General features: G+C 30.5%; 1 pseudogene; it reads left to right on the forward strand.

Annotated features, from left to right (window-relative positions):
* Positions 1-4781: 4781 nt before the first annotated feature.
* On the forward strand, positions 4782-8956 carry LOC129299429 (glutamate receptor 2.1-like; annotated as a pseudogene).
* The last annotated feature ends 17743 nt before the right edge of the window (positions 8957-26699 follow it).

Below are 26699 nucleotides of genomic sequence, written 5' to 3' on the forward strand. Positions count from 1 at the left end.
CCCAAGACCCACGCCAATGGGGGCAATATTTTTTAAAATTAAATAAAAATAATAATTAACATGTAAAATTAAATGAAAATTAATATGGTGTCATGAGTTTTATGTTGAAAAACTTTACAAATATAGTAAGTTTTATAAGTGTGAAAGATTATACTATCTAATAGGCTACCTTTTTTTAAAAAAATATTCTTCCTTTAAACTTATGTTCATGATATTAGTGTTTTCATTAAGAGACTAGTATTAATTAAAACACTAATGTCATGACAAGTTAAATTCAAAACCCAAAAATATAAGTTTAAAGACCATAATCACTTGAAAATTAAAGTTTTGAAATAAACTACAATGACCACTTAAGCTAAATCAAAATGACTAAAATTCATTAATAGTTAAAACTGAAGCAAAGCACTCTAATGAACATTTATCCCATAAGCAAATCATTCCATTCAAAATCAAATCCCCATGCTGCCAAATAATTTTTTTCTCCATTGTCTTTTCTTCTCTTACACTCTGAACAGAACAATAAGGATAATATGTGCTTCTTTCTTTCTTATTTTCTTTGTCAGCGGGTTCAAAAAGGACAAAGCGGTGAGAGCATAACATAAAACCATTGTATAATTTATATGTGGTTTTCAAAAATTTAATGGGGGTAGAGACAATGTAGGTTTGCCTTGTCACCAACTTTATGAAACTAATATCTCACTCGTGCAAATGCACGAGAAAATACCTCAAAATTAGATTAAGTCAAATGTTTGTTTAAAGTTTCATGTTAATTAATCAAGTAAAGTAAAATATGAAGCATAATGATAATGATAGGCCAACTAAATGAAAAATTAAACCATCTCAATAATATATGGCATACAAATAAAAGTAAAAATTTAATTTAAGAGTGATGAGGTCAATAATATTCATAAAATAGTTATGGGTGACAAAGGCAGAGGACAATAAAGAAGCAGTATTATTGCGTCTTTCGTATATCACGTCAACTAAGATCATTTTTTTTAATAATTGAATGTTCTTGTATAATTAGCAAGTTCGGTATGGAAGAAATTCAGTGCTTTTGAAATAAAGAAAAAGACAAAATGTAAAGAACCAAATAAAACCTAGAAAGTGAATACTACAAAAAGGCTGCATTAATGTGTGGACTTAACTTCTCTCTATTTTTTTCTCTTTCCACTTCTTCTTTATTTTCCATTTCAAACATCAGATTTATTTTTGAACGATTGAGATTTGATGTTTCATAAAATTATTTGTCTCAGGTTTATGTGTCAGGCACCCAACTTCTCTCTATTTTTTTCTCTCTCCACTTCTTTTTCACTTTCCATCTCAACCGTCAGATTCATTTTTGAACGATTGAGATTCTACACGTAAACCTGAGGCATCGCTTTTCAAACCAAATATGTCATCGAGTTCTGATTTAAAAAAACAATAACGGGTAATTTTTGGATTTTTACTGTTACTGTACAAAGTCCACTGAAGATTGATTTTTTTTTTGTTTGATTTTCTTTAGCCAAATTTTTTTGCTTATTTTAAATTTAATGCAAGTTTTTGTCAATATTGATACGTTAATATTTGTTTGAATCTCGCTGACTTTATCGTGCAAATCAGCAAATGGTGATGCCAGTCCGAATGACTATTTGTTTCTTAGCATTATTAATGACTTCATGGAAACTTTGGTTGACTTGAAACAAATGGTTGTACACGCGGTAACGAAAAGTCAAAAACACGAGGTCTCTAGTTATGTTAGTGTACACCTTTTGTTCTTGTCGTTATGTGAAGCAGGTAATATATGTCAATTCACGCGTTCCAAGTTTGGCAAGACGGATTGACATAACTTGCATCTTGATAAATTGTATTTTTACCAACTTGTCATCCCCAGCTAACCTGCCAGCAAAATATAAGCTCTGTTTGAAAATTAGTTTTAAAAATAGTTTTTTATTCTTTAAAATAAGAGAATAAAAAAATTTATTTAATAATATGTTTATAAAAAATGTTTTCAAGGATAAAAAATTAAAATATTATTTTAAAAAATAAAAAAATAAAAAAACTTCTAAATATTCTGTAATTATTTTAGAGAACAAAAGCGAATGAAAAGAACACTTATTTTTATAATTTTTTATTTTCAGAACATATTTTATAAAATACTAATTCTTAAAATAATAAAAAAATAGTTTCAAATAGCTTCATAATTTTTTTCAATTCTAAAGATTACAGATCCACCTTTTTTTCATTATTTTTTGGCTGTAAAAAATCATATTTTTCTGTTAAAAACTAATTATCTAAATAATAATAAAATTCTTTCTAAAATACATTAATACAATCCAAAATAAATATATATTTCATCATAAACAAACATAATAAAAAGTTTAAATTACAATCTAAAGCTTGAAGATTTTTCTTGATCAATGATAATGTCACAAACTTTATAAAAAATGAGCGAGCGAGAACTCGAGAAGAAGGCGCGCGAGCCAGCAAGGGTTTCAGACTTTCAGCTTATTTCTGTCCCTTTTTTTTTTTAGAAAAAAAAGAAGGTCTTTTGTGTTAGCCTACAGGCCTGCCTAAAAAATCTATTTTCCCCTAAATCAACCCGCACATCTGTTTTGTGGGTTGGCGAGTTTAATATATGGGCTTAACCCATATTATTAACTCCATTGTTATGTTATTCTTGTTCTTGTGAGTAGAATAAGTAGAGCTTCTTGACAATAGAGATTATCATTTGAAAGTTTTGAGAGTAAATGATAAACTTTTTCTAATTACATTAATGGTTTGTTTGAATGGAAAGAAAAGTTTGAAGGAGAAAAAACTAAAAGAATAATATTATCCCTCCTTATTTTTGGATGGATGGAAGAACATATGGAGAAAAGAAAATAAGTAAATGTCACAAATAATAATACCCCTGTCATGTCTTACATCATTATAGATATCAAAATAAATGGAAGGTAAAAATTATATTCAAAAATTAATACAATCAAAATATTTTAAAATCAAATTATTTAGCAAAAAAATATTTTTAAATTTTAAGATCAAATAAATTGGTAAAAAATATTTTTCTATTTTGCTATTTTAAAATCTAAGGAATAATTTTTCAAAATAAAATATAATAACTTCAAGAAAGTTATAAGAAGAGGGAATCCTATTCAAAAAGAAAATGTAAATATGAAGCCAACAGATTATAGAGATTATATTTGAGAGAGAAGGGGTTAGTGAAGCTTGCCTTGTGAAGCAACAGGTTTTTTTTGGGGGGGGGGGGGGTGCGGAAGCTTTCTCTTACTTCCATCGTTGGAATTTTAACAGAAAAGTGTCGCATCCTACGGAAGACAGACCAATAATGGGATTGGTTGGGAGAGAGGTGAGGAAGAAGGTGACTATGAGAACGATAATGAAGAGCCTAGAGTAAAGGCCAATGCTAGAACAAATATTTTCTTCTCAAAATCTTGAATTTTAATTTTTTTTATATATTTTCAATTACAACCTTAAATGAAATAAATATAACACTTGACTTATTTAAAACACTATTATTAATTACTTGAATGGAGTATAATAAAATAAGAGTATAATTGAAATATTTATTGAATCAGGCAGAACTTGTAAAAAAGCAATGGTTTGAAGGGAGCAAGTGTGTAAACCGTGACTTTTACCAATGGGATGAATTACTTATGACCAAATTAAATTCGCGTGGAATGGTTCAAAGTAGACCAAAACGAAAAAAGAAATTTAATTTACATTCACAATGACCGGCCGGTACTGCTGCAAGAATTTGTATGAGTCAAGACACTGAATAGTTGAATACCAATAAATAATTAATAAACAGTACACCCATGGATGGCAGCATGGAAAAAACAATAATAATAAATGCAAATCCATTTAAATGAGTGTGTACTTAAAACTGCATGTGATGACGGGACTTCAGTTTCGTGGGTCTCGGACAAGGAAGAGACTTTGATTCAGTCCCAACATTAACATACAGGGACATTCAAAAAAGTCCTCTAAAATATAGGGTGTAATCCATGCCGGCAAACATTTCGTCTGACATTTGAAGTTCATCTCATGAGTTAGAATTATGATTATGAAAGAATATTCATTTCGTGGAAGAGCTAGCCTCCTAACACTGTCAATTTCATCGTTTTGATTAATTCTATTAGACCAACTCAACTCATTGGGAGTGAAAATAAGCTAATGATATGATATGTATATATATACACACACACACATATACATTATTATGTTATTGCTTGATAGTTGATATCTAAAGTTATTATAGTCTAATATGATGTCGAAATAAAAGTGATTCCAAAAGTATAATATTAACCAAATTCATAAATAAATGTAAATAAAAGTTTATTTGGTCGATGAAGATATAAATGAAAATCATCATAGAGATGCAGGTTTAAATTCTGCTTTTAATAAGAGGAACTTAGCTTGTTGATATTGTAATGTTTTTGAGCCCAAGCCCAAGACAAATTCACTTTTATATTTTCACAGCTAAGTTCGTTATTCTTTTAAACATTTATTTATATGTCTTGCTTACGTAAGTTTCAAAAAGCAATTATTATATAGGAGACATCAGAATAACATATATTGCCAAACAACAACCAGGATAGATTCTTGCACACGCTATATAAAGCAATGACCAATGAAATCACTTTTGAGTGTTGACCAAAAAAATAAACATAAAGTAAATAATATCCATCACTTCTGGGCGTGTCCTGCGTGCTTGCTCGTTCAAACATCAAAATGACTATAAAACCTGTCTTCATTTCACACTCTACACGACGAGCATCGAAGATAGCGTAGACGATCGATGATGAAGAAGATGGGTGCCAACGTTGTGGACGTCGTCGTCTTCAGTTGCTGTTTGATTCTGTGTTTGAAGTTGGGACTCTCACAAAGCAACGCAACAGTAGTGCCAGTGAACGTGGGAGCTGTGCTTGATCTTTCCCAAACAACAGGCAAGATAGGACTGAGCTGCATCAACATGTCCCTCTCTGACTTCTACGCCTCTCATTCTCATTACAAAACCAGGCTTGTCCTCCACGTCAGAGACTCCCATGCGCATGTCACCACTGCAGCATCACAAGGTTTTCTCTCTCTGTATCTGCCTTGTGCCTACTTCTTCATCTGCTTTTTCTGTTTGTTTGTTTGTTTGTTTGTTTTTGCCAATTTATCTACTTGTTCATCATCATCATCATCATGTAAAAACATACGCACGCATAAGATATATTTCTTCTGATTTTATTTATAAATTATTTTTATCAATCTCATTAATATTAATATAATAAAAATATGAGAAGTAAAAATAAGTAAAATTTTAAACACAATCTTCAACCAAGAGATAAAACGTAAATAAATTATATAATTTTTTTTGGTTTTTCTCTTAATTACTTTTGAAAGATAATTTGAGAATTTTAATTTAAAATAAAATAATTCTGTTAATTAATAATTTATAAAATGGATCAAATTGTACTTTTTAAAAGCTGTAATATACAGGATTGGAGGGAGGACATGTTATTGGTTTTGACAATCGATTATCATCATACGTCTATGTGTGACTTTCAATTATCAAATTAAGTTGGAAAATGTGGCCTGTGCGTTTTCTTCGTTTTGATTTCGAAAAAATGGGGGGAAATTTTCAAGACTTCTAAAAAATTTCTTGACACTAATCCTTACATTGATCTCATGGGCAAAGAAATCTATACATTTCAACCTCTTTCTTTGTGAAGCCAAAAAAAGGAAAAAAAAAAAAACTGAACATGCAAAGGCACAAATATTAGGAAAACACGGAAAATTTCTTTCCGCAGCATAAACAAATTAAACGGATCGAGAGACAATAAGAAGGTGCGTACTTAGGTTAACTATCAGCCAAAATGTCGGTTCTTTTTTTTTTTTTTTTAAACTCCTCAAATTTGGGGCATCTCTTTCAAGCAAGATGTTTGAAGTCGAACACATTTTTTATTTTCGTATTTTGTTGACAAACAGTTATAGATCTCATAAAAGACGAGGAAGTGCAAGCTATAATAGGACCATTTACATCAATGGAAGCCAACTTTGTGATCAGTCTTGGAGACAAAGCTCGTGTGCCCATCGTTACATTTTGGGCAACGAGTCCATCTCTTGCTTCGCTTCGGAGTCCATATTTCTTTCGAGTTGCACAAAACGATTCCTCCCAAGCAAACGCTGTCGGTGCAATCGTACAAGCTTTTGGGTGGAAAAAGGTAGTGCCCATTTACATAGACAACGATTACGGGAAAGGGGTCATACCCTTCTTGACTGATGCTCTGCAACAAGTGTATGCTCAAATCCCATATCTCAGTGCCATCTCTCCTTCTGCTACAGATGAAGACATTAGAGGAAGGCTCTACAAGTTGATGACCATGCAAACCAGAGTGTTCGTTGTGCATATGACCCCCGATCATGGCACTCGTCTCTTCAGCATAGCAAATGAGATTGGTATGATGAACAAAGGCTATGTTTGGATCGTCACCGATGGTTTGGGAAATGAGTTGAGTTCCTTGGACTCCTCAGTAATAGATTCAATGCAAGGGGTTTTGGCTGTGAAGACCTACGTTCCCAAAACAAAACGGCATGACGATTTTAAAATTCGATGGAGAACAAACTTTGTACAAGAAAATCCCACCCTCGTTGATACTGATTTGAATGTTTTTGGAATATGGGCTTATGACGCTGCCACCGCATTAGCTATGGCTGTTGAGAAGGCCGGCACCGACAATCTCAGCTTTATTATGAGCAATGCTTTGAATAATTTTTTTGACATTGAAAAGTTAGGAGTTTCACAGAATGGGGAAAAGCTGTGTCAGGCCTTGTCAAACACGACATTTAGTGGCATCAGTGGAAAGTTTAGTCTTATTGATGGGCAATTGCAAGCATCGACGTTTGAGATAATCAACGTTAATGGTAATGGAGAAAGACGGGTAGGATTTTGGACCCCAGAAAAAGGAATAACAAGGAATCTGAATTCCACGAGTACAAGCACATATTCGACTTCAAGGAATAATTTGAGGCCTATCATTTGGCCAGGAGATGCATCCTCTCTTCCGAAGGGTTGGGATAATCCTACAAATGAGAAAAAGATCAGGATAGGAGTTCCAGTAAAAAGGGTTTCACTGAATTTGTGAAGCTATCACGTGATCGTAGCACCAATACAACAGATGTCACTGGATTCAGCATAGACGTGTTTAAGGCAGTATTGAAAGTTCTGCCTTATGCCATCCCTTACGAATTTATCCCATTTGCAAAGCCCAATGGAGAACCTGCAGGAACATACGATGACTTGATCAAGCAAGTTTATGATGGGGTAATTCTTTAAATCTTCACTTCTTCCTTCTTTTTTCGCTTCAATAACCAAAGAAAATGTGTTTTAGTTTCTTATGTACTTAACAATGTGCGAACAGAGTCTTGATGCTGTTGTTGGAGATATGACGATTACTGCAGAGAGGTCAAATCAAGTTGACTTCACTATGCCATACACAGAATCTGGTGGAACTATGATTGTTTTATTAGAAGAAAATAAGCGTAAGAGTCCATGGGCTTTCTTGAAGCCATTGACTCGGGATCTATGGGTGACCACAGCTTTTTCTTTCGTTTTTGTTGGCTTCGTGGTGTGGGTGCTTGAACATAGAATGAATGATACGTTCCGAGGACCTCCCTCTCATCAGATTGGCACCAGCTTATGGTTTTCATTCTCAATCTTGGCGTTTGCCCATCGTAAGAACCACCCAGGCCATATCTTAATTACACATGAAATTAACTTTTAGCTTTAGCACTGTCAGGTGAATATCAAGAGTAGTTGTTTTATTTTGCAGGGGAGAAAATAGTGAGCAACTGTGCTAGATTCGTGGTGACAGTGTGGGTCTTTGTAGTTCTAATTTTGATCCAAAGCTACACCGCAAGCTTGACTTCACTTTTAACAGTTCAACAGTTCCGTCCAAGTGTTACAGATGTGAATCAGCTAATTAAGATAAGTTGAATGTGGGCTACTATACTGGTTCTTTTGTGCATGGGATGTTAAAGGATATGGGATTTCAAGATTCACAACTCATTCCTTATCACTCCGCAGAACAGTGTGACGAACTGTTTACACTAGGAAGCGCCAAGGGCGGCATTGATGCTGCTTTTGACGAAATGCCCAATGTGAAGCTGTTTCTTGCAACTTACTGCTCCAAGTATACTTCCACAGTTCCACCAACTTTTAGAACCGATGGGTATGGTTATGTAAGTTGTTCCTCTCTTGTATATCTTTCTCTCTCTATATATATCTTACAGTAATGCATTGTCGTCTCGTCTCTCAAACTATTCCACCAACTTTATTTGTTTTTCGTGGAATTATACAGGTGTACCCGAAAGGTTCTCCTCTTGTAACAGACATTTCAAGGGGAATCCTAAACGTGACTCAGGGAGATAAAATGAAAACAATTGAGAACGCTTGGTTCAGAAGTTCCTGTCCAGAGAATGATGCTTCAGTTTCTTCTGTTAATCTGAGCGTGGATAGTTTCTGGGGCCTCTTCTCCATCGCAGGGCTCGCTTCAGTTTCAGCCCTGGGCATATTTGTAATTACATTCCTACATCAGCAAAAGCATATCTGGCACCCCAATCCATCTAACCCCTCGATATGGAGACGAATCAGTACGTTGGTTAAAGTCTTTGACGAGAAAGACGAGAGCTCCCACACATTCAGAAAAAGTGAACGTAAAAGTTCAGTTATAGGTGCAACTGAGTGCTCACCAGGTACTCAATGCCCACCAAGTCCGTCAAGGCAAACAGAATCAAACTTCTCATTTTTGGCAGATACACCTCAAGACACAGAGAGGACTATGAGCCTAGTGCTTAATTCCCCGCCTTCACCCTCACCTGTAAATAGTCCTTCAAACAACAAATGCTAATTAGCCCCATCTCAATCATATAATTGATGATGTATCCTTGGATATACATGTATGTAATGACTTCTGCAATGACATTGATGATAAGTATATATAAGTAGATATATAATTTCTGCAACTGGTTTGATTTTTAATTTCTAAAGTAATCATCTTAGTATATTAATTTTACTTAGATCGTCCAAGTGTGAATAGAGGTATATTAAAAATCTTGCATAAGATAAAGTTAAGTTTAATGTCTAATGTATAATAAAAAAAATGACTTATAAATTTTAGCTTTCAGATTTTAAGTTAAGATATAATATACTATTATTTTTAATTGTTTTTCTTCTCTTTTGTTCTCGGTTGGTCGCCCATTATTCTATACAATTGGGTTGGTCTTAAAGTAGGGACTTGGTGTTATCAAAATATTAGTGAATTTAAGATAATGTAAGAAGTCTTATGTCGATTAAAATAAAATAAAAATAACAATAATTTGACATTTGTTGTCATAAAATACTAGCAAGTACAGTTAATAAAAACAAGATATGGAACCACGTGTATTGAGGAGGCATCACTTGGAAAAAATGACATGTATGAGGTATGAGTTTTTATATTTTTTAATTTTCACTTTCTCCTTCTGATACTTTGCACCCCTTATTTTAATATTTTAAATTTTGAACCCATTTCAATTTTATTTTTTACTCTAGTCAATTTTTTAAGTCAAAGCTTAGTAAATATTAGTTTATAATTTCATTATGCCTAAATATCAATATTATTTATTGATCCTTTAAAGAATAGAAAAAAAAATTAATTTGAATAAACTAAACTCACATCATCCTTATTCTAAATACTAGTCAAGGACTAGTAAAAAAAAAAGTTAAGGAAGAATGAAGATTCAGGACTTGAGAGTAAACTCATTAAATGTTTTTCATTAGCTCGCTGTACTTGCAAGTATTCAACTGAAGGTTGAATTAATAAGAAACAAAGGAAAAGAAAAAAGGAAAGAAAAATAATGAATTTAAAATGGACAGAAAAGTTTTCCTTGTGTCGAGAATCTTGGCTTTACCACTGCACCCAACCTAAAATCCTAGCTTTGCCACTACTAAAATATATATATATATATATATATAGTGACTATAAATTGTGCATAGTCTTAACTAGGAAAAACAAGATTTAACTGTTGATGAATGATGATACTCCTTCCCTTTCAAAATAATTGTTTAACGTATAAACAATTTAAGAAAGTTATTAAATGTCATAAATTAAAAAGAAAATCTAATTATATTCCACACTGGTTAAAATACCATTATATTCTCCCATTTACAAAAATTGCAACCGAAAAATTTTCATAGACAATAAAGAATAATTCAATAACTTAATAGTAGTAAAATAATTTGGCTTAAAAACTCTATTAAGCACACTTTTTATATCAATATTCTTATTTATTTAGGGTGAAACAGTAAAAATTAATAAATACTCTAAAATCACATTTTTAAAAAATTCCAAATAAATGACAATTTTTGTGAATAGGACGAAGTATTAATTGAGATATTAAAATACTATAGTTCTTAAATCCCAGTTGTTATTATTTTCATCAGTGAAAGGTAAAAACAATTATACAGAAATAATTAATATTTTATTATTTTCAATTTCAATGTAGTTCTTTAAACTTCATTTGTTTCAAAATAATTGTTCCACCTCTCTGTAATCACTGTGGGAAGGTCTGTTTTATGTGTCTTCATGCAACGTTGACCACAGGCAAATGAATATTGAAGTCTCCGAATTTCATTGTGAAAATTACATGGAGGTTGTGTTGTAAATGAGCCTTATTTTAATTGTTAATAAATTTTATAGCAATTTTTTTTTTTTAATGTGGGACTTCATTGTAATCCCAATTTCATTTCCTTTTCTTCAATCCTTTTTGGTTAAGTAGTTTTGTTTCTTGAAAGATTTCTCACCTGTATCAATGTGAGGTTGATTTTGAAAATGTCCTCCATTTATAACTTTTCAAGATCACCTCAATATTCACATCAAATGCTACAATCTAACTTCTATCATTAATAAAAATTAACTTTATTATTAGTTAATCATAAAAAGGCAAAAAATCTCAAAATTATATTAAAGAATCAAAAAATTACAATGAGGAGCCCAAAAATTATATATAAGGATAAAAAAATTATAGAAAATGATCAAGTTTGTAGATTTTTTTTTGTCAACCAATGGTTAAAATTGACTTTTGCTAATGGTAAATGTCAGATTGCACCATTTTTAAAAGTTAAGGGTATAATTTGCATGATAAACAAATTCAAGGTCAATGTTATTTTTAAACCTAAATTTTAGGAAATAATTTGCTCAATTACCGTTAGTTAATTACCAAAGTTGCAATGAGAGTGTCCATTACATTCACACGCACAGATATATAACTACATATACTTAATCACGTATTTTTAAATTTGATGCGATTTCTGTTGAATACATAAAAACATTATGCATACACTGTACACCATTAATTGAACGGTTTTCATCTGGACGTAGTCAGGAAACTCGGAGAGAAAGAAGACTTGAACCGTACCCCCAACAAATTTTGGGATCATTAAATTTTAACAAATCAGGCCACCCGCACTTGTATATTGTTTGTTAATCGTTAAATTAAAGAAGATTGATTTTGGTAGTTTAATCCTTGCTTCTTCTAAAATATTTCTCAGTAATGTTTGATTTTTTTTTTTTAATATTAACCCATTCGGTATTTGAAGCTGATAGCTCCAACTAATTTGTGAAAGGGATCTATTCCAAACACATTATTTGCATTACCATGCAAGGGTAAAAACGAGGAGCTGGTGGCTAAGAGACTTATTCAAAGTAATGTTTGATTCTTTCAAGTAAAATGTTCAAGGGAAAATTTCAATAAAGGACCCTTGATCATACTTAATTAAATTTAAAACTTTTAAATTTTTGAAATTTTACTGCAGTCCAAAGGTGTCAATTTGATATTAAATTAAATAATGATATTGTCCTTCCTTTAAATTAATATCAAAACTTTTCTACTTCATTTGTTGATTGCCCTACTTCACTTGTTCATTTTCTTACGGAATATTATTAATGGCCATACATAATTTTTTTAGTTTCTTAAAATGAAATCAAGTGAAAGTCTGGCGATGAACAAGTAAAATAAGGCAATTAATAATAGTTTATAAGTAAATAAACAATATATAGTATATGAATTAACAAATTATCTTAAGATGATTTAAACACCTACAATTAAAACAAATGAAGCAGGGTAATTAATAACATTCAGAAAGTAAATGAACAAGTGCAATAAGATAATTAACAAGTGAAGTAAAGAAGTCTGGATATTAATTTAAATGAAGGAAATTTTTGTCATTTTTCTCAAAAATTTAACATCAAATTAATATTCCTAAACTGTAGTGAAATTTTAAAAATTTAAAGGCTTTGGATGTAATTAAGTATGGTCAAGGTCCTTTATTAAAATTTTCCCAGTGTTTAAACTATTTCGACATGCATATAATAATATGGGAAAATCACAACTAGGGACCCCTAGAGAAACATATTTACAATTGAGGACCAATGAATTCTAAGTTAACACTACAATCCCTAGGGTCCTAATTGTAATTAATCTTGACTATGAAAATACGTAATTACCCTTAGTGTATAAAATTAAAAAGAAAAAAGCACTGGCCCTCTCTCGTGCGTATTTGGTCTTAGACTCAACCCCACGCCTATGATGTTGAGCCTCACCCTACTCTTCACTTCTTCAGTGCCCCGCATCCAATTCGATCATCATACTAGAGAACATCAAAGACCTCCTTTTATTGTTGTCCTCGTCTTCAACAATAATAGACACCAGCAGAGCTCTATTAGCCACCATTGACAATCTAGGTTCCCTTAATTAATTCCATATCACCTTGATATTATTGTCTTTTGTTTTCCTCTCTTTTCCTGTTAAAATCTTATAACTATTATCATTTACTGGATTTATTATCTTTAAAAGAAACTAATTTTTTTTAATGATCATGATCTTCCATCGTTCCCTACCTTTAGAATCCAAAAGGAAAGCATGTTCGAAAAGGCTATGCTCAATCATTAAAATATTCAAGTTGTTGGTGAATATTTCTCATTTATTGGATAAGGTTTTCTTAATTTTGGGCATGCCTTCTCTAGGAAGAAGCTTAATATGCTTTCTATATAGTTTGTAATACTTTGATAAATTCTCTACACAATGTTGCAAGCACCCATTATTCCTCATAGGGGTGAAGTTTGCTAGGAGATTTTTATTTATTAGGCAGCAATACCTTGCTATCAAGCACCCATTATTGTTTTAAATTGAAAACGGATGATTGCCTCTAAATTTCTTGATTTCCGTTCAAAATGAAACTTGAAACTTTTTTTGTTGAAGATTGAAACTCTTCTCTCTATTTCTTCCCTCTTTGTGTGAATTTTATTGTCAAATGAGAATTTGATATGGTTATTTTTTTTTTGTTGGTGCTGCTATGTAATTGATTTGAGATAGGTTATTTTGTTGTTTGATAGTAACTTAGTTTGCTTATTGGGAAGGAAAGTCTATAACTATTGAATTGTATGTTGTTAAAATAGTAATAATAATATTGTTGATAGTAGAATTGTAATTATGAATTCAAAAATAAAGTAAAATTTAGTTGAAATTTGAAACTATTGAACTTTTTATTGTTAGAATAGTAATGATATATTATTGATATTAGAATGGTAATTGTGAATTCAAAATTAAGAGTAAAAATTAGTTAAATGGTTGAAGGTTGATATGATAGATGGCAAGCAATAAATAGTAAATTTTTTCACATCAATCTTTCTCCAACCACCATTGTCTAGCGAAGGGAGGCTACAAAGTAGGAGCATAGAATCACAATTCTAAAACTAAAAAGTTTATCATTGTTTTAAATGTGGCGAGGCTTCTCACACTCACAAGACTCATAAGAATCTAAATTCAGGCTAAAAAAGTGGGCAAACATGAAATAATATGATGTGAATAGATGTAAAATTTCATGAGAATACTTATTACTATAATGACAAGTACTACATGAAATTAGGTGAAATTAATGCTGTGTATGTACTAGTTGCTACAATACAATGACAATATTTGTTAATTAAGGAATATTTTCTTGTTATAATGGGAAAAAGAGTTGTTTTTTCCCTAAAGGTGATTTGTTCTTTGAATTTCAACACTTGGTTATGTTAATGAAAATGACTATTTTTTAAACTTATTAATTAAGGAATTGATTGTTATTAAAAGGAAATGATGACTTGTTATTTCCTAAGTGGTGACTTGTTCACTAAATCAAGACAGTTGTTGCTCTCCTTCAAATGGTTAATGTTCAAAACTTTTAAATTCAAAAGTTGATTGTTATTAAAAGGGAACGATAACTTGGTATTTCTCAAATAATGACGTGTTCACTAATCCATGACACTTTTTGCTCTCCATCAAACGATTAATGTTATGGACTTATTTATTGTTAAAATGAAATGGAGTCTTGTTTTTTTTTTTTGGCAAATGATCACTTGCTCACCATACCAAAACACTTGTTACTTTTTATGAACATTTTAATTTTGTGCACTTGTTAATTGGAAATTTATTCTTGTTGACATTGAATGAAGTTTTGTTTTTTCATGAATGCTCACTTGTTTACCAGACCAAAACACTTGTATCTCCATAATATTCTTTACTTGTTAATTAGAGAATTATTTGTTATTAAAATGAAATGAAGTTTTGTTTTTTTGTCAATGATCACTTGTTCACCAGACAAAAATAGTTATTGTTCTTTATGAACATTTTAATTCTCTACACCAATTAATTAAGTAATTTATTCTTATTAAAATTAAATGAAGTCTTGTTTTTCTTAAATGGTCACTTGTTCACCAGACAATGACAATTGTTACTCTTCATGAACATTTTAATTTTCTATACTATTTAATTAGAAAATTTATTCTTGCTAACATTAAATGGAGTCTTGTTTTTTTACAAATGGTCACTTGCTCACCATACCAGAACATTCATTGATCTCCATAATTTTCTACACTTGTTAATTAGAAAATTTTTTGTCGTTAAAATAGAATGGAGTTTTGTTTTTCATGAATAATCACTTGTTCACTGGACAAAAATAGTTGTTGCTCTCCATGAACATTTTAATTTTCTACACTTGTTAATTATGAAATTTATTCTTATTAAATTGAATGGAGTCTTGTTTTTCTCAAATGGTCATTTGTTCACTAAACAATGATAATTGTTGTTCTACATGAACATTTTAATTTTTTGCACTAGTTAATTAGGTAATTTATTCTTGTTAAAATCGAAAGGAGTCTTGCTTTTTAGCAAATGGCCACTTGTTTACTATACCAAAAACACTTGTTAATCTCCATAATTTTCTCTAATTGTTAATTAAGAAATTATTTTTTGTTAAAATGAAATGGAGTTTTATTTTTCGTGAATGATCATTTGCTTACCAGACAAAAGCAGTTGTTGCTCTCCATGAACATTTTAATTTTTTTCACTTGTTAATTAGAGAATCTATTCTTATTAAAGTCAAATGGAGTCTTTTTTTTCTCAAGTGGTTACTTGCTTACTAGGAAATGATAGTTGTTGCTCTCCTGAACATTTTAATTTTTTTACACTAGTTAATGAGGGAATTCATTCTCGTTAAAATTGAATGAAGTCTTGTTTTTTCAAAAATTGTCACTTGTTCACCAGATTAAGATAGTTATTGCTCTCCATGAACATTTTCATTTCTGCACTTGTTAATTAGATAATTTAATCTTGTTAAAATTGAATGGAGGCGTTTGCACCCAAATAATGATTTTAGAGACTCAGACTCAATTCAACTTAATTGACCTTAAAATAATTAAAAATGAATATTCATGAAGCCTTAGCATTGAGTTAAGACCAAGTTTAGGCTATTATCTCCACACTCTACCCATAATACTTGAATTATGGAAGTAGGGAAATTAGCCATGATAAAGAAAGTGCTTTTGAAATTTAAGGAAAGCGGCAATCATGGGACTTGGGCACCAAATCAAGATCATCTATAAATAGAGGAGCCATCTCTCATCAAAGGATCATAATCATCATTAACAAACTATCAGTCAAATTTCCAAACTCCACATCTGTTGCTTTATTTTCCCTTTTATCATGTGTTTTTAGTCTTTACTTTTCTCTTGTAGGGTCGATATTAGCTAGAGTTATGAGAAAGTTTCATGTAGATACTGAAATCACTTCAATCAAACGTTAGATAAAAATTTAGGAAGTGTCAAAAGTTTACTCCCTGTGCTGTCAAACAACAGCAACTGATGCTGTTATTTTCGTGCAATACACCACAGTGCATATGTCACAAGCCACAACGCACGTCACGTTTTCTACATAAAATTTTATTTTAAGTTTTAAAACTCGTTATTATAGGTTTTATTTGATTTCTAATCCTTCACATTATTTTCAAACTCTGAGTTGAGCATTTCAAATACTTCTTGAGATTAAAATTTGAATTTTAAGGATCCCATTGCAAATGATTTAATAATTGTTCACTATTGTAATTTTACAATTTTGGTAATCCTTTAAGGGTTAATCCCTTAATTACCTTAATTTGTGGAGTTAAATGTGATTTAGTAAGGGAGAACTTACAAGAAGCTCGTCGAAGACCATATAGCGACTTCCATAATCGACACATTTTTCATGGCCCATGATGATGGAAACCTTGAGGAATCTTCATGTAGACCTCCTCATCAAGATCACTATAAAGGAAAACATTGTCTACATCAAGTTGGTGTGCAAACTAGTTTATTTTGGCTGCAAGTACAAGGAGGCAACAAATTATGGTAAGTTTGGAAACAAGAGCAAAAGTCTCATGAAAGTCAATGCCTTCTTGTTGCATATATCCCTTAGCAATGAGGCGAGCTTTATAACACTTTATCTCTCTAGTCAATGTATATTTGATCTTATAGACCTATTTGGAATCAATGGCATATTTCCCAAGTAAAAAGAACCATAATAGACCAAGTACCATTACGTTCAAGAGCTTCAATCTCACTGGCTATAGCATCTTTCTAATGGCAAGTCGAACTGCATCTGTAAAGTACTTCAGCTGATCATGTTTATTAATAGCCATAAAAAATACTCTGTGTGACCGGAAAAAACACATATTAGAAACAAAGTTGGCTAGAGGGTGAGCTGTAGAATTACCTAAGGGAGGAGTTGAGGTCCTTATAGGTGGTGAGTGGGTTGAGACGAGTGGGCTAATGAAGAAGGCAGATCAAGTGCATAGTCGGTCAGTTGACGTGGAGTTTGCTTAGGGCGATGACTTTGACAGATTGTGGGCTATGAAGCAACATTTGCAACAGCACTTTGTGCCATGTCAAATTGAGGGGGTTCAAATGATTGACTCATAGGCATAAAAGGTGCCGAGCATGGTTCGTCATTGATGATGATCCTAGTGGTACCTATGTGCTATTTAGTTAGTGCCTAATCATCAAGGTGCAGATTTTGAAATGGGAATTAAATCTCAAGGAAGACCACGTGACTAGATGTATGTATTTCACCACTGTGCATGTCGTAAAGTCGGTACCCTTTTTACCCCGTGGGATAGCCAACGAACACGCATGCTTTCCCATGTTCATCAAATTTATCTGTGGCCTTTAGGTTATGAGCATATGCTAAGCAACTGAAAATCCGCAAGTGAGTGTAACTTGGTGCTCTGCCTAATAGAACCTCATAAGGTGTCTTGCCCTTCAAAGCTGCCACTGGTAGATGGTTAATGAGATGTTCTGTTGTTAAAACACACCCCTAAAAAGGATACTGGTAACTTTGCTTGAAAATGTAGAGCACAGGAAACTTCTAAGATGTACTGATGCTTGCACTCAACGACACTATTTTTTTGGGGGCTGTAAGGGTAAGTGGTTTAAATAACTATTCTCTTTTCAATGTAGAGATTGAGCATATAGGTGGACTGAAACTCTAGTCTATTATTTGTGTGAATCATCTTTACATATGCCTTGTATTATGTTTCCACTATAGATAAGAACATGGGTAAGTATATTTTCACTTTCGACTTATGCTTCATCAAATATACCTAAACACTCCAACTAAAATCATCAACCACAGTGAGAAAATAATGTGCACCTGATAAAGAAGCAACCTTATATCTACCCTATATATCATGATGGATCATATCAAAATGAGAAGATGATTTTATTGAACTGGAGGGAAATACAAGTCTAGTTTGTTTTGCTCTTATGCAAGAATCACAATGTGCCAAGCGCTCATTATTAAAATCATTAGGAAAAATATCCATCTTCTTCATTTTGTCTTCAGGAGGGTGTCCGAGTCTATGGTGCCAAACTTATAAATTTGTTGTTTCTTGCTTGTGTATGGCACTACATGCATGCATGGCTACTTTTTGTGTTGTCTCTGACTCGAACATGTAAAGCCCATCTCATTCTCTAGCTTCTCTAATTAGGGTCCTCTGTAACATCCTGATTTAAATTTTATTAGTTAATTTAAACTAATAAAAATTTTAGAAAATATTTAGAGGTAAGTAAATTAATAGGAGATGATTATTAGATTTAATTTTGGATGTAATTCTAAGTTAAGATTTTAGAAATTATTATTATTACTACTACTACCATCATGATCATTATTATTAGGGAATAGGAACAAGAAATGTAAGAGAATGAGAGATTAATAAATAAATTAAAAAAAAGAAGAAGAAGGAAGCTACAGGCATTCTTTTCGGTAAAAGGAATTGGTATTATTAATATATATATATATATATAAAGAAAGGGAGGAAAAAGGACATGGGCCCAATTGTGCTTTTTTAAAACAACAAATGTACTTTTTCCCTTCATTTCTCCTTCCCTCTTCATTTCTCTTCATGCACAAAATAGAGGGAGCACCAGTAATTGAGTTTAATGATGTGGGGGATCTGATTTTAAAAGATGAGACTTCCTAATAGGATATTTAGAATGAGATTTTAAGCTTTTTAAAATTAAGTAAGTATTTTAAAAAAAATGTATTCATCTAGCTCTTTTCATTTTTAATTTTGTGTTGGTGAAAAATTTAAGGTTTGGAAAAAGATGAATTTATGTTAAATAAATGTGGTTGTTGAGGTTGTTAAATAGTATAATAATATTTTAGAATATAAATTTATTGATGAGCTTTGAATTTGAGGCTTGTGGATCAAACTCTAAACTAAATTTTATTAAATCTAAAAATATATTGTGATTTATTAAGGTTTAACTGATTATTTGAGATAAAAAATGAATTATTATAACTATAGGATGATGATTCTAAACTTGAGACTCAATTTTTAATTTTTGAGTATTTTAGGTGCCAATTTATGAAATTAAAAAAATTTTAATAATAGAAATTAGTTTAGAGGTTGATTTTAACTTATTAATATTTATTGATGACTAAAAGAGGAGTTAAAAATTTTAATTAATAGTACTAACTCTAGATTTATATTAAGATTGAGATTAAAAATCATGCTATATTCTCTAATTCTATTATTAGAGTTATTTTATTAGTTTCAATAATTAAAATTAATATTTATAAATAATATGTTATTTGTAGATTGTGTTGTTGGTAAAGATTGTGATGTGAGAGAAATTGTAAGGAATAGTTTATTAAAAAAGTCACGAGGTAACCATGCTTTTAATTTGTGATTAGTGCTACTTCATGTTAATTGGGTGATTATTGAGAAAATTATGAAGTGTTGTTGAGAAATTACCTTGTTATGTTTATGAACAAATTATGAAATTATAGATATGCATTTTAAAATATTTTTACCAAGTGGAACGTCATATTGAAATATTGTTAAAAATAAAAAAAATTGTAATATTATATAATTTTACAATATTGTTATGAATTTGTTTGATTATTGTGAGAGGTGTTGGGAGACTTGTTGTTGTTGTATTTATGTGCCACATGGCATGCTCCTATTGGAGCCTAATAGATGGCTTGTAAAGGCTTGGGCTAATCTACCTTTGGCTGGATAATTTAACATCGAGTGAGGGCTACGGCTCGAGATTAATAGAAGGAGATAAGGATGGTTGTTTGTTATGCATTGTAATATTTCTTGTATTTTTGTTAGAATTATATGACTGTTATTTCCCCACTCAACAAACACACATTTAACTCTTTGTATATATTATCATAAATTGGCATTGGTTACTGGGACTTTTGAGTCTCATTATGTGGTTAACAATTTTCAGAAGAAGAGCCATAAGTGGCACGTGAAGGAGTCCTTGAGGCTTAATGGCATAGATCCACTGTCTCTTCTAGGTATTTGATTTATGATTTTTAATGTGTTATATTGCCAACTAGAGCTTTTTGTTTATTCACAATTATATGAATGTAATGATGCAATCATGCCCTTCAAACTATTTTTACTTTTAGTATACTTTGGATAACTGTAACTTTGATATCTGATTTATTTTGGATAGTTTGAAATGGCATGATTATGAGGCCAAATAATTGACTTATTTTAAAAATTGATTAAGTTGTTTATTTTAGTTATTGGTCTATGGTTTATACTTGTTGAGAATATAAGGATGAAAAATGTAGTTTTAACCTAATGGCATGTGAGAGATAAAAAACTTTATTTGAGATGTTGTATTGTGCAAACTTAAGCTAATTATAAAATGTTTTTATATTAAATTTATTGATATAAAATATGTTGGGTGGCTGTAATCCAACTATAGTTGTAAATGTGTATTAGGTGTATAAAATTGTTTTACATTATTTGAAAAGGAGTTTAATCTTTTTTACCATGGTAGTTAATTTATAAGATAAAATATTTTATAAGGCTATGTTTTATTATTTCTTACCATGGTAATATTTTAAATTATAGAATTATTTTTAAAAAAATATATATGATAAGTTAACTTCTGTTTATCATGGTAGATACTTTTTTACCATAGTTGAGTTAAATTATTTTTAAAAAAAAATTAGGATGTTAATCCTCGATTTGTGGTCCTAAATTAGACAAATGTTATGCACAAAAATAACCATGTAATCATAACTCTTTGACAATTGTATAATATATAGTAGATTTCATTTAAAATTTAGGATGTATAGGACTTTGTATAATTTCAAATTCTCATTCAATGTAGCCTTCCCAATGTCTTTTACTGCTACACACTCTCCATTTAGAATCTAGACTGGTGGCTGATATATCGCCCTTGAAATATCATGTAGCATTGTCAAACTATAAACAATATGGTCTGTCACTCTTGTGTCAATCACCCAACATTTATTAGAATTAACCATACTTGCCATCTTAACTGACGGCCTACTATTAATATTATTGCCATTAGCTTCATTGTTGATGCAATATAAAAGACGTTCATATTGATCTTGAGTCAAACGGGGAATTGGACTCTTTGTCGTACTGACTTGCACAACACATGAGGCTCCCCTCTTATCATTCCAGTTCATCCTCTTTCACCTTTATCATGGCCACCTCTCTTCCAATCATCTAGGTACCTAATCAACTTATAGCAACGATCTTCTGTGTGGCCTAACTTTTGGCAATGGCCACATTTTGGTCTCTCCTTCTTTCCTTCCCTTGCTCCCTTCTCGATCTGTACTTGAAATGTTGCACTCTCTATAGTTGGTCTTTGCATGGTTGAGACTTGTCTTTGCTGTTCATCTTTAGAAATAAGGTGATACGCCTACCCTAGTCTCGGAGTAGGCTTCATATGGAGGATTTGGGTCTTAATGGTATTAGACGCTTCATCTAACTTCATAAAGAACTCATATAAGTAATCTCTTTCTTTTATTTCAACAAATCGCTTACCAATATCACAAGTGCAGTTGCCACATTCACATTTAGGCATTGGCATAATCAATCTCTATTTCATCCTAACAAGCTTTTAAGCCCTTATATAATATGTAGGGATAGATGAACAATCTTGCCACATCTATAGCCATTGACCTTTAGAGTTCGTAAGCACGAGGGGCACTCCCTTTTTCAAATTGTTCTTCAAGGTCTACCTATATCTCACATGTGCTCTTTGCATTTGGCATGCTCACACGTACATCTTTGTCTATCGAGCTCTTCAACCATCCCTTCACTATGCATTGCATCACATCCACGAACTGAATTCAAGAGAGTTGACGAATGACATCGACAATATGTGCCGTCAACAAAACTGATTTTGTTCTTTGTGAATAGAGCGTTTGCATATCACTCACCCACTTCACATAGTTTCCTTCATTTAGGAGTTTACTAACATAGATTTGCCCGGGGTTGTCCGACAGGTGCAAGAAGTAAGGAGATGATGTGTCAATCCCACTCTTCCCATCAGATCTACTTTTACTTCATCTTTATTTGTCATGATTGAACGCAGGCGAAGGAGTCTCAAGACCTACACTCTAATACCATAACGATTTTAATAACGGTGGAATTTGTTTATTTGAGTATGCAAGTTATACAGGAGACTTTATATATACAACAGACTGCTTAGCGTAACTATCGCCTACATTATATCCCTCTATCTCTCAGAATCACACCACAATTAATATATACACACTAACAAATTAATATGAGATCCCAACAATCAAGCAATTCAGTCAAATATGATATTGTTTTAGATATTATGAGATATGAGATCAATTTGCTATGATGGGTCCTACCACGTGAAGCTCATGCATGCGTTCCTTTAGTGTTCATGTAGAAGTCCATTACGCTGATCATGCATGCATTCTTTTAAGAAGGAACTGATTATCAATATTATGAGCTATAAGGCTAGATAACTTGGATACCAAGGATCTCTCTCTCTCTCTCTCTCTCTCTCTCTATTTTAGGGGGGGTTGGGGGAAGGGATGCCTATGAGAATGAGCTTGCATCCTAATGCATACAGTGCTGCCCCATAACATTTAGGGGTTCAACTTCCCTCCTCTGCCCTCTGTCGAGGCAGTGGTAAATTTTAGTCATCTAGATTTAATTTTTTTTAATTTTTATTTTTAAAATAAAAATTATTAAAAAATTATAAATTTTTTAATAAATATATTTATTAATCTTACAGTTCATATTTAATATACGTGGTTCAAAATTAATATTAAAAATTTAAATTAAATTTTTAGATATATTTTAAATAATACTAATATATTCTGAATGGTATAGATATATTTTGAACATAGCAGTAAACTTATTAAAAAATTTTAATATGAAATTTAGACTGTTGATATTAAATATAGATTGTTAAATTGATAAACTTGTTTATTAATTTTTTAATATTTTATTTTTAAAATATAAATAAAAATAAAAAATAAAGAATTTAAATATGTACCGTTCAGATTAAATTTGAACGGCCCAAATTTATCTTTGTCTCAATGGAGGAAAAGCCAACTCCAAACATAAGATATCGGTGTAATCATGAATTGATATGAGTGGACTTTTTAAAATGAAACCATGCCTATATCTGACACGTACACATGTCAAGCGTTTATATTAGTAGAGCTAAATTCCTTCCCTTGTAGTGCAGATATGCCGTAACTTTTTTTTTTTTTTAATAAATAAAAGGGGTAGTTACTAAGTGCTTTCGGTTACAAGCAAAATTGGGCATACCATTTTTCATTTGTGAGAGGGGTTACATGTTATTAGTCTACAACCTATAAGACTATTAGTATTGGTGATATGCTGTAACTCTGTCGAAAGGCTTATTGCTCTCCCTTGGAAACCAATAAAATTGTAGGGCAGAAAAGGAAAAACACTGGAAAAAGCGACAAGCAAGGGCCTCTTACGATTGTTAATTACAATTATGAATCTTAAATTATTAAAATCTCAATAATTAATCTTAATCTTTACTTGCAATTAAAAGCATAAGTTCAAAAAAAAAGAAGGCACTATTAAATTACTATTATAAGTTGGAACTAATGTTAATCTCGACTAAAAAAATCAGGATCCACACTTAAAAATGAGATTAATAGTAGTCACAACTCATAATAATAATTTTAATAATTTCAACCCATAACATTTAGAATCTTGATTTTTCTTATTAAGATTAACAACAGTCCCAACTTATAGTAATTTCAATAGTTCTTTTTTTATTTTCCAAATAGTTTATCTATAAGCGACTTTGATAAATTTTTAAGTGATTATTGTATATCATAAGTGTATTTTGAATTTCTCACAAGTTTATTTTAGTTTCGTATTGGGAAACAATTCATTCCTAAGTGTGGTTCCTGATTTTTTAACTGAGATTAACAACAATTTCAGCTTATAATATTAATTTTAATAGTATTTTTTCTTGATTTTAAACTCATGTGTTTTTAATTTTATTTAAGGACCATGATCCATTATTGAAATTTCAATAATCAAGGTCCTTAGTTGTAATTAATAATCTTATAAAGTCTTTAATTGTCCTCTTTCCTAAAATATTTTAGGGAGGACAACAAAAAAATAACCTACCAACAAAGTACTCATAACAATAACAAGATTTAATCTCGTGACCTAGTAAATTATAAATTAAGTTTTTTATTAATTGAACTGACCTTTGTTAGTTGATAAGCACATATTTTATTGATAAATAATTATAGATTTTAGATTATATTTATCAATATTTTATACTTATTTAACTAATTTTTATGTATTTTTCTCTTATCATTCAATAACATAAAAAGAAATTTTTATTTTAAAATCTACTCATATCTCTTTCTTTATATTTTGCAAGAAAAATAATAAATTAGATAAAAGGAAGAAAGAGAGAAGAGACGAAAGGTCCTTGATTCTCTACTTTAAATATATATATATATATATATATATATATTTTATAAGTTCTTTTAATTTCTCTTAATTTTAAATTAAATATTTTATATTTATTTTATTTCAATTGAGCTTTTATAGTTTGATTCATTAAATTTTTTAACCTTTCAAATTTAAAAATCTTAATTTTTTTTAAGAAAAATAAAATAAAATAATTTTTTATTTTTATTAAAAGATTATACAGATTTAGAATTAATTACATAATTGCCATAACTTAAAGTTTATATAATTATGTTCTCTTTTAAAAAATTTTATACACATAAAATTTTCATAAAAAATTAATAAAAAATGTAAATACTGTATTAAATAAAATTTTATTTTTGGCCAAAAGTATTAAATAAAAAAATAAAATTTTCTATAAACTCCAAAGGGGCTTTTGGTTGGGAAAGTTAAAAATTCGTTACTAATATAAAATTTTAGGGATCAGTACAAAGATGAATTCTCATTGAGAATGGATTAAAGTTTATTTGCTTGTCTGACCAAAACAAAAGTTTATTTACTTGGTCGTCTATTTTTAGATATGAAGTCTCTTACAGTGCCGTTCCTACGCACGGGAGAATCTTCTACTTCAATCCGAAAAGTCGTCTGTTGACAGCGTGTTAGATAAAAATGGGTGGTCTTCCTATTTCCCCTCCAAAAAAAAAAAAAAAAAGGTCGTCTTCCTATGAGATGAAGCCTGAGAGGATACTTCGAGTGACGCAATAAACGCGTTAAGTGTGTGGCTGCGAATCCAAGAACCTGGAAGCAAATTACTCCTAAAATAATGTAAAATGTGGGTCATATTTGTTGTATTTTCTTTTACTTATTTATTAAAAACAAACTGAATAAATCATTTGTAAATTTTTTTAAAATAAAAAATATGAAAAATTGTAAATTTTTTTAATAAATATGTTTATCAATCTAATAATCCAGATTTAATATGAATAGTTTGAATTTAATATTAAAATTTTAATAAATTTTGTTCAAATATATCTACAGAATATATTTAAAAAGTTTATTTAAATTTTTAATATTAAATTTAAAATATTCATATTAAATTTAAATTTTTAAATTAATAAATATATTTATTAAAAATTTATGTATTTTTATTTTAAAAATATAAATTTAAAACAATAATTAAAAAATTAAATTTTGATCGTTTAGATTTTCCTTTGCCTCGGCAGAGGAGGCTTTCCTCCTGAGGAAAGCCGACTTCCTTCAGACATGTGTGTGCAGTTAAGGGTCAATATTTAATTATTTATGTGTTTGGGTGTAAAAATAAAAATACACTTTTTTGTATTTTTATTCAAATTTAAATTCTAATTACTATTTGCATTGAAAAATAAATTATAATTACTATTATTCAAACTTAAAAATTTAAAGTGTCAAATTTAGATGACTTTTTACTCTGTGTACTAATTTTTTTTATTGAGCTTAATTCACAACATTTCATTTGAAAAGTTTTAAAAGTTTGGATTAAATGTATTTTAAAAATAAAAATTACATAATTTACTCTATACTTTTTTTTGATCAAATTTACTTAATATTTTAATATCTTGTATGACATGCGTTTATTTTATTGATTATTTAATAAAGTACAACAAAACATACCAAAACAATGTAAATTAACCATTTCAACAATTCCAGGAAAAAGTTAAAAAAAAAAAAAACACACACATACACCCTCCCACACACAGAAAGAGAAGAATCAAGGTACTCAATATTCCCGTGCTCTTGCTTACTTTCTAGACTTCAAATAAAATACAAGGAAGCAGATTTTAAATTGAAAGATAAATAAAAGAAATAAATTAAATCCATCTCATCCACCGTGAGTCAACCAATAGTAAAATATGGTAAAAAAAAGAGACTAATATATATATTTTTTTAAATATATGGAGTGGAGACCGGAAAGAAATGGGAATCATCATCGACCAGAGTGGAAGAAAAATTAGGGAGGGATTTAACGATTTTTTTTTTTTTTTTGGGCAACAAGGGATTTAACGATTTTATAGCTCGACACACGACACATGAAATATAAAAAATATAAACT

This window comes from Prosopis cineraria, unplaced genomic scaffold, assembly GCF_029017545.1.
Source record: "Prosopis cineraria cultivar Desert tree isolate PC_DT_omini unplaced genomic scaffold, ASM2901754v1 PC2, whole genome shotgun sequence".
NCBI classification, from domain to species: Eukaryota; Viridiplantae; Streptophyta; class Magnoliopsida; order Fabales; family Fabaceae; genus Prosopis; species Prosopis cineraria.